This window comes from Schistocerca piceifrons, chromosome 1 (assembly GCF_021461385.2).
Source record: "Schistocerca piceifrons isolate TAMUIC-IGC-003096 chromosome 1, iqSchPice1.1, whole genome shotgun sequence".
Lineage (NCBI taxonomy): Eukaryota > Metazoa > Arthropoda > Insecta > Orthoptera > Acrididae > Schistocerca > Schistocerca piceifrons.
In genome coordinates, this window is record NC_060138.1 from 189,235,077 (window position 1) to 189,244,853 (window position 9,777).

Here is a 9,777-nt window from a genome sequence, read left to right on the forward strand (position 1 = left end):
AAATGAATGATGGTTTTTTTCATTTGTTTGCGACTTAACACTTATACATAATTACCATCTTTACCAGTTCTTACGGTTAATCGGTGTTTCGTTTTTTGTTTTAAATAAATTTTAACTTTACAATATCCTGGGGTCTTTCATCGTGTTCCTACACAATTGTCCCCACACTGTGTATTGACGTGGTATGGAGACATACAGTGTTTTTTGCTTGTACATGTTTACATTTACCAATAGGGCTCGATGCCCTTTAATCGTTGGCTTCTCTTTTATTTAATAGAATGGATGTCAGCTTATCCTATGTATGTTAGAGTTCTACAAGAAATTAAAACATTATGTACATAATATGATAGTTCATTACATATTTGAATTTTGCATGCTGGCAATAATATTCAGTTTGCCACAGTTTCGCTGTCAGGTTTCGCATTTGCACATTGGCAGATTTAGCGGCAAATAACTAGTCGCCAACAGTCAACATGTCAGCTGCTACCGTCGCACGTGCATACACTCGTTTTCTTAGTGTTGATTGCACATTGATTGTCATACTTTCATCTGAGTATCACATATTGAAGAATTGCAGTGGTGTTTGTCTTCGTTCTGGGTGCAGTGGGTGTGTGCTTATTGTTCAAAATCCGACGTTGTGGTAGAAGATATCCATTTTTACGGCCTGGGTGCTATTATTTCCTGTCGTATTCACATTTTCAGTGAAGTGAACCCCGCCGAACAGCATCCGTCGATGAGGTAAGTACTGGCTCAAACAACTGTAGTTCACCTATTAATGTATCAAGTGTTGTGAGCCACGATACTCAGAAATTATTTAGTTGCACATGCATGATAATGTCACCACACTTAACCATCCACTTATTGAAAGACACATATAGCCATCCAAAACATTGTACAAATTGCTTGTCTTTGAAGTCCATTCCTTCACATAGAGTTTAGTTTCCAATGAAAATTCATACAAGTATTGAGTTACAACAATATACATAACATGATAGCTTATACCTATGGCTGACATTCCATCCACTGCTTATATTATGAACATAAATTTCTTAAGTTTTAAAACATCATAAATTTTTCATTAGATGAGTTCTGTTAGTTTGTTTGTTAGCTTCAACTTATCTTTGTTCACATCACATATACAAATTAATTATGTACACGTTATCATGATACAATACAAGCATATGATACATTTATACTTTATTCTATAGATAGACTTTTATAACTTATGGGAGCTCATTTCTTCCTTAGCTGGAGAAGGGACAAAAATATTGGAAAGAGGACTATAACATTGCACATTACTGGCCTAACTATGCTTGGCGCTGCCTCCTTTGTTTGGGAGGGAAGAAAGGAAATACTCCTCTACTGGTTCAAGGGTTTATGAGGAAATGTTACTTGTACAGTCATGGACTAGTTGTTAAGGAACTTTTGTTTCTTGGAAATAATGTGTACTGATTAATCATTTATGTAGTATCATGTTGTTTCTTCATGTGCTAGTGCTATTTACTTCAATCCACGTGTAGCTTAGTGTGAAACATGACGTTTTAACCATCATAGAATTATCTTTCTCAAATACTGGTACCTGGAAATGTCATTATTCAAGCTTTCATGTGACAGAATAAAAATTAATTGGTTTATGCCCAATCTCATGCTTAAATGTTTGTGTACTCTGCAGCGAATATGTACTGATAATTGTCACCGAGATACACTCCAATGATGTAAATTTCATTTGCCTTATGAGCTTTGTATAATTAAATTGTTTACTCGAGGTGCAGCCCGTTTCTTCATTTGGTACCTCCTACTCTCGACATAATTCGCATCTTCTGCCAAGTGACGATGTACTGCTCGCTGAAAGAAAAAGAACTTAAAACTAATTGCATTCTGTAGCTTGGTGGTCACTGATACACTTGGTCATTGCATACAGCCACAGATATTTTCAAACATGGCTAAATTAATACACATTCATGTATTCTGTTACCCATTAAGATCATTTACTCTGCAAAGAATATTATTTTTACATTTCTTACAGCATTTATCGTTTGTCCTTAGCTTACACATCTCATATAATTTTTCATAATGTTTCCTTTTGCTTGTAAATATGTTCTATATACCTTGATGTTTAATTAAATCTCTGTGTACATATATCAATAGGTTCCTTAGTTCTTAGGCAGTAGATGTATTTGTGTAGTATTTCCAGTTACTATGTATTTAAGTTAAGTACTTGTTCATATTGCATTCCTATTTTGTTGCACCTTCTGCTAGACTGTTGTGCATGCACACAGGTCAATACCTCCTCTCCTACTACTGACCTCAGTACATATTGTTGAGCATGGACAGCTGAGCCATAAGCTAATTTTGTTTATGCCTTCACTTTGCACTAATTGGTGTATTATTTCTCATCCCTATTAATTTTATGTCTACGTGTACAAACCAAAAGAACTACTTATGCCTATACACATTACTTTATCTTAAAATAAACTCCAGAACCGCGGTGGTCTAGCAGTTCTAGGCGCTCAGTCCGGAGCCGCGCGACTGCTACGGTCGCAGGTTCGAATCCTGCCTCGGGCATGGATGTGTGTGATGTCCTTAGGTTAGTTAGGTTTAAGTAGTTCTAAGTTCTAGGCGACTGATGACCACAGATGTCAAGTCCCATAGTGCTCAGAGCCATTTGAACCATTTTTGAAACTCCAGAACAAAAATTACACTTGTGATAGAAAGAAAAAATGCTACCTAGCTTTCTCATTCAATAAAAGCTTTTACATCTTTGTAAGGATGGAGACCCTTGTCTCTCCCTGTTTTCCCATAGACTAATCTGTATGTCCCAGGGTATGGTATTTTGGAAATTACGTATGGTCCTGAATAGAGTAATTGCCTCTTATTATTCAGTTGGCCTAATTTTGTCAATTCAGGGTGCATTCGTAAGAGAAATCGTTGCCCTTCAAAAAATTGAGTAACCCATATCAGTTTCTTATCATAAATTTTCTTTCTATACTCCGCCCGGTTTTCTGATGTAATAATGGATTGTTTGATTTTGTCTTGTAGTGTCATTTCTGTAGTGGGTACCTTTGGTATGACTGACTCCCACTCATTCGTTTGTTTTGTCTGGAACATTAATTCGTTAGGTGTGAATGTGGAAGGTTATTGACAACATATATGAAAGGAGTTGCATTATTCTACCCATCGGGTGTGTTTGTGAGGGGTGTATGTCCTAATAAACCGGTTATTCCTTCTGGGTGAAAAAAGCTTCCTAATATGTGCTTTTGGTTTACCTACTCTTCTCAAAGAGTCTCCCTCAATTCTTTTTCTGATATTTGTGGCTGTTGCATTTTTAATGGCATACATTTTGATATGTTTTGAGAAAATATCGTATAGTGCTACTATGTATCTTATTCATCCTTTACTTCTTGGATATGGACTAGCTATGTCCAGGGTTACTATATCTAGAGGTTTTTTGTGACTATTGGGTGTAGCTCAGTATATTTTGACACATCGGACTGTTTTGATTTTTGACGTATTGCACACTTTCTTAATATCTATAGGACTCGCCTTCTCAAAATTAGAAAATAACAAAGTGTTGCAATTTTTCAGTACATTTGCCTACTCCATAATGTCCCCATACTTCATGTGTGTGCCATATTAATTCGTCCACATAATCTTCAGAAACACACACACACACACACACACACACACACACACACACACACACACACACACACGCCATTGATCAGATTTTTTATGTTTCCTATGAAACAAAACGCCCTTGTACTCCTGACACCATTTACTTACCTTTCCACCTTAGTCCTGCTTAAGGTTTTGCATGACTCTTTCCTCCATCTGGGATCTTGCTGTCGTATAATTTTCATTTGCTTACAAAACTTATCTTAATCAGATTATTGTGTGGTACCTTGCATGAATAACGTTCTGAGTTCTGCGTCTTGCTCTGTTAATTCACCAAATTCCTCTAAACCTTGTGGTAACCTGGAAAAGGCATCTGCAATACCATTCTGACTTCCTTTAATATAAATGATCCAGAAATGGAATTCTTGTAAATATAGACACCACCTAGCTAATCTATGGTACAATAGTTTACTTGTTACAAGAAATGACAGTGAGTGATAGTCACAGTAAACTTTGGTATTCTTGCACCACAAATATATCCAAATTTTTTAAATGCAAATATTGCAGCAAAACTTTCCAATTCTGACACAGAGTAAGATCTTTCTGCTTCTGATAATGTACGTCTAGCAAAACTGATGACATTGGGTACTTCCTTACCTTCTTCTTCTCCTCGCATCTGGAACAAGCATGCCCCCAGCCCCTGAGATGATGCATCTGTGCATAGATGAAAATCCTTGAACATATCAGGATGGTTAAGAATGTTTGCATTGACTAATGCCTGCTTAATGTTATTAAAGTCCTCTTGACACTTATCATCCCATAACCAAAGCCTATTTTTTCGTAACAAATTGAGCAATGCATCACTGTTCATCAGTTGCTAGTTGCTGTGGTACGGACTTACGAAAAAAAGATGCTAGTCCTAAAAAAACTTTTAGTTGTTTTTTATTCATTGGAGCTGGACAATTGCGTATGGCATGAAAGTTTTCAAGATCAGGTAATATACCTTCTTCTGACACACGTCCTAAAAATTTGACTTGTTCCCTACCAAAACTAGACTTTTTTTAAATTGACTGTTACTCCATAATCTGTAATGGTACTACCCTAATCTAACACATCTGCTTCTGCTCGACTAGTGGTATCTCTCAGATTTTCATTGATCTTCTCTCTCTCTCCTTCTTGGAACATGCTGAGTCAACTTCTAATGTTGCTACTCTAAAGTAAGCTCTTCTACAGCTAGAGGTACACCTTTGTAGTCTTTATCTAGTTTGTTAAATACAGTGGTTACCTTTTTTACTATCGAACACAACTTATTGTGTGTGGATTCAATGTTTCTGTTTGTTTATGTGATTTTCTTTATTTGTTGCTCTACTACATCATGATAGTCATTAAAAGAATCTACCTTCTGTCTTTTAACTCCGAAATGTTACTGTTAACTTTAGAAAGTACTTCATGCTTTACTTGTTTTCTCATATCATTCAATTTTTCGTCAATTTCAGTGCGAAAATTTTTGGCTAAGTCATCAAACTTCTGTGAGACCATGTCTTGCAAATCCTTGAACACTTGTTTTTGTTCTTATTTCATTGTATTTAGGTGTTGTGTGTAGTGTTTTGTTGCTGTTTTACTGTGCTCATATATTGTTTCATATCACTGAAATTTGTATTGATACTCTCTAGTTTCGTGCTTATGTTAGATAACAACCGCCATAGCAGTGTGTTAGTTGTACTACTGTGGTTGCTGTCAGCCATAGTTTCGAAGTTAATGTTTGTGTTGTGACCAAGTGGTGGTTCTAACGTGTTGTCAAAATTCATATTGGAATCACTCTCCAATGCTGCATTCATGAGCGGTATGTCATTCTCGGAGACGCTGACCTTGTCTTGTCAGTTGTAAACATTGTGTCATCAAGGTTATTCTGCTGTGGAACGTCGCTATCGTTTGTCATTCCTGTGACACTCATCTCTGGTGTACTTAAACCTTCTGCAGTAGGCATGCATGGCACCTGAATTTCAATTGTTCGATCGCACAATTCTACGCCATCTTGGCTGATTGCGTTTTCGATATTGCTATCAACAATGGTAATATATTTTTCGGCCATGTTGTATGAATATGCAAAAAAATAAAATTTTAACAAAGTTACTAACATTTCATATGCTAATTATTAGACTTGACAATTTAATGTACATAATTTCAAAGCCTATTTTACGTCTATTGTGATTTGCAAACTATTGTATTGCAATTCTTCATGTTTTACTGACAATGTGTATCACACTGAAAAAGTCCTGTAAATTTTTCTCAAATAAAATTCAAGGAAGGGAATAAAGAGGTAAAGGTTTGTGTGACGCATCAAAAGAGGCGCTACCAAGCGTAACCATGGAAGGAACTTTCATAGCCGTCCTACCTTTGCCGTGCCATACAAAACAGCTTACTATGGAAAATTTTACGTGACCTGGGTCCAATTCTTATTACTTCCCAAAATTTCTCTTCAGTGTTTGCCTTTGTGCTTTACTTGCTCCCTGTTGTGATTCAGGCTGACAGAAAATACAGACAATTAGTTTTTATGATTCATAACAATGTCATAGAAGTTTCTTACTATAAACAGTAATTAACAAACGCTACACACAACAGGAGCCCTGAAGTGCTGGCACACGGGTCGACAACTGTGTTGTAAAATATATATATATATATATATATATATATATATATATACATATAACAATTAAAAGTGATAATACAATTGCGTTATTTCAAATGTTCTGCACTTGTACTAATTTTTAGGCTATCGGACTTCTTCTCCTACATTTCAATTGTAGATGCAGGCAGTGGAATCCAAGCAGACCACTGCATGCCATAATTAAGAAAATCCTACTTACTTAGTTTCACTTCACTTGAATAAAATATACTTAATACTGGTATAAAATTTTTTCTCGTTTCGAAACATCTATGATACAAAACACTCATAGCCTGTCATCCTCCAAACGCCATTTCTTAACAGAACTTCTACCTACAAGAGAGTGAGAGACAAAATCATACACAAAAAAATGAATTACAGTTTTTTCATTTGTCTGCATCTTACTGCGCATTCATAATTACAGTCTTTGCCAATGCTTATGGTTGATCAGTGTTTCGTTTTTTGTTTTAAATAAATTTTAACTTTACAGTATGCTGGGGGTCTTTCATCATGTACCTACACACACACTGTCACCAATAACTGCACCGTCATCGAAACACAGAACAGCATCTAGTACAAGTATTTTCAAAGTGTTTAGTTCTACTAGAACAGTTTTTGGTATCCATTCCCATATATAATTGTTGAAACTTTCATTTGGATTTGGAGTCCTACCATGTCAACAATTCTCTAATAATCTTGTCACTAAGATCCCTATATATAGGTTTTATAACTCTCATTACAGCAGATGGCAGAGAATGTTTATGGTTGTAGGTCTCACCTTGAGAAACAGCTCTCTGGTAGCCACGCCATGAATCACTGCTAGGTGGGCAGAGTGCATGACATGGGCTGTCATCTGTGGAGTATTTATGAAAGCAGGTAGCCCATACGTCTTTTTCATTCCCTCACAGTAATTTTTATTTTGTCTTACGGCTTGTTCATAATAATACTGCAACCTGTCTGTTTCTTCGTCTGTAAGCCAACAATATCCATAATTCACTTACCATCAGTTAATTTCTTTCCCATAAAATTCCTCTTAAAGTTCCTCAATCTTGTACCTAATCTTTTCTGGACATATCCAACACATTCTACAACGAAAACGAAACAAATTAGAGCAAAACTTTATTTTTAACAGAGCTGACTTAGTGCCATATGGATGCTGTTATGCATGAAGCGCACTTTTAAATTCCTCTTATTTTAGTACTTTCTGTGGTCCATTTGCCTGGAAATAAACTTTTTGCTGTTCAGAAAACTACAGAGAATTTATAAGACAAAAATTAAAAATCGATTTTTTTAACAATTATTTACGTACAAGTTCCCTCAGATGCAGCAGTTGTCGTCAGAAGTCTGTTCTTGGACGACACTAAATTATTCTGATAAGGAGGATATTGCAGCCTCTTGTTGATTTGACCTATTGACTGCCACACTGCTTCTTTTGAAAGATGTAATCCCTCTTTAGATTTCTTATCCCAGTTTCTTTGAAAGGATTTCCTTTTCCACATCTACACCAATGCGGTTGCAGTGACATTTTACATCACCAAGAATTCAAGATATAACATTTCTTCAGCTGCAGTGCCATCTAAAATATCAGAATGCACCACATCATGACATAGTATTTGCTTACTTCATTTTAATCGTTATCAATACATGATAAATGAGTCTCTGACCTCAGACAACTTTAATCACTATTAGCTCATTCATTTGAATTTAAACAGAGATTTGTGCAGTTGAATTTTGGATTGATCAAGGTTAAATGCTGACTTAACGATGACTAACCTTTAATTGTCATTGGTGCAGTCTGCACCAAGTCCGTTTCTTTTTATTAATGTAAGTATATTTTCGATTCAATTAAACTAATCCTCAAAGTGTCGTTCAGGGTAATTATTTAAGTAATACATTTGAGAGAAACATCTCTACAAAGAGTATTCTCTTTTGGTCGTGGATTCTTCGCATTAGTCACTTCTAGAGTCATAAGGTAAGCAGCCTACTTGCATGCTAGTTATGCCCACAGTTTCAGTGTCTTCCTTTATATCTTAAATGGTGTAAGACCACAGCTGATAGATAAGATGAGACTCTGAAGTGAAGGGGGAATGGGGGAATGAATGATGCAGTGCCAATTGAGAGAGAGAGAGAGAGAGAGAGGGAAAGAGCGTGAGTGAGCGAGCAATCCACAGCTGAATGAGTTGTGAATGTTATGAAGCATGAGAAGTGTGAAGTGTTTGAGATGCAGCTCATTGAAATTGGGTGGTTATTTGACACTGCATAAGAGCGAGGGGTTCATTTTTAGCGACTCATTCACTAGCTGTCTGTCACTAGTTGGTTACGTAGCATTGCATTCTTCTTTACGACTTAATGTGAGCATGTTACACTCTTTGATTTGCTTTTTGGAAATATTGCTTGTAATCTGCTTGATTTTCTTTCTCGCATTTGTAATGTTGTGTTGAGTAAATTGTTCCATTTTTTTTCATATGAAACAGAATCTGACTGTATAACATCATTATCTTTGTAAATTTCTTCCAGCCAACTAATCCGTGTGCAAACTGTTCCATTTAAATCGGTAGTTAGTATCTTTTTCGTTCTGCACTTTATGTTTGCATCCGTTTTTCGTACTTCCTCGCATTTAAGGGAGAACTCCATATTAGCAGCTTTTGTCAGAACTAGTATGCGACTTTACTACAAATTGTCACAGAACATCTCTTTGAATGGTGTTGCTTCTTGCCATTGAGTATCCTTTGCAGTATTAGTAACAGTGTACTTAGTTATTATGCCAGATATCTTTACGCTGCAAAAACATTCTATACTGAAGTACCACAAGAGAATTTTCCCATGTGATTGTGTAGCCAACGAAACGATTCTTCAGTAAGATGCTAAGATCGTCTGTCCTCTGTCGAAAAGTCTAAGAGTTTGTTGACAGTTGAAACAATAACAGAGGGTGAGTACCAGAGAACCTGCAGTGTATAGAATGCATTTAGTAGTATGATACATGGAGAATATTCTGATTTATGTTTAAAAACTCATGTGCTCTCACGTGGTTTATATCTGTGTGAATACTGAGTAGCTTATACAGCAAGCACGGAAGTAGCTGGCATTGTAGCTCAGCGTGTTGAGTCAGGGGCCTGACCAGCCTGTGTAATAGAAAATGAGTGCAGTCCTCATCGATGGAATTTGAAAGAAGTCATACGGCATCCACACATAACCATTGACGATAAATGACGAAGAAACAGAACGAAAAACAGAAGGCAAAAAAGGAAAAAAGTGGTTACAGGCTTCAAGTTACTATTAGAAAGATATAGGTTCACATCCTATTGTATGTTGATATTTTCTTGCCTTCTTTGCGTTTGTAACAAATTCTGTAACCATCAATGATATCTATATTCTTCCTTGTCACAAATATCTGGTCATATTTTTCGAATACGTCGTGAACTCAGAGGGTGTGTTCCTTACCTTAGGTATGTTTACATGGGCCATAAAAACTGCATGTTGTCGGCAATATATCCCAA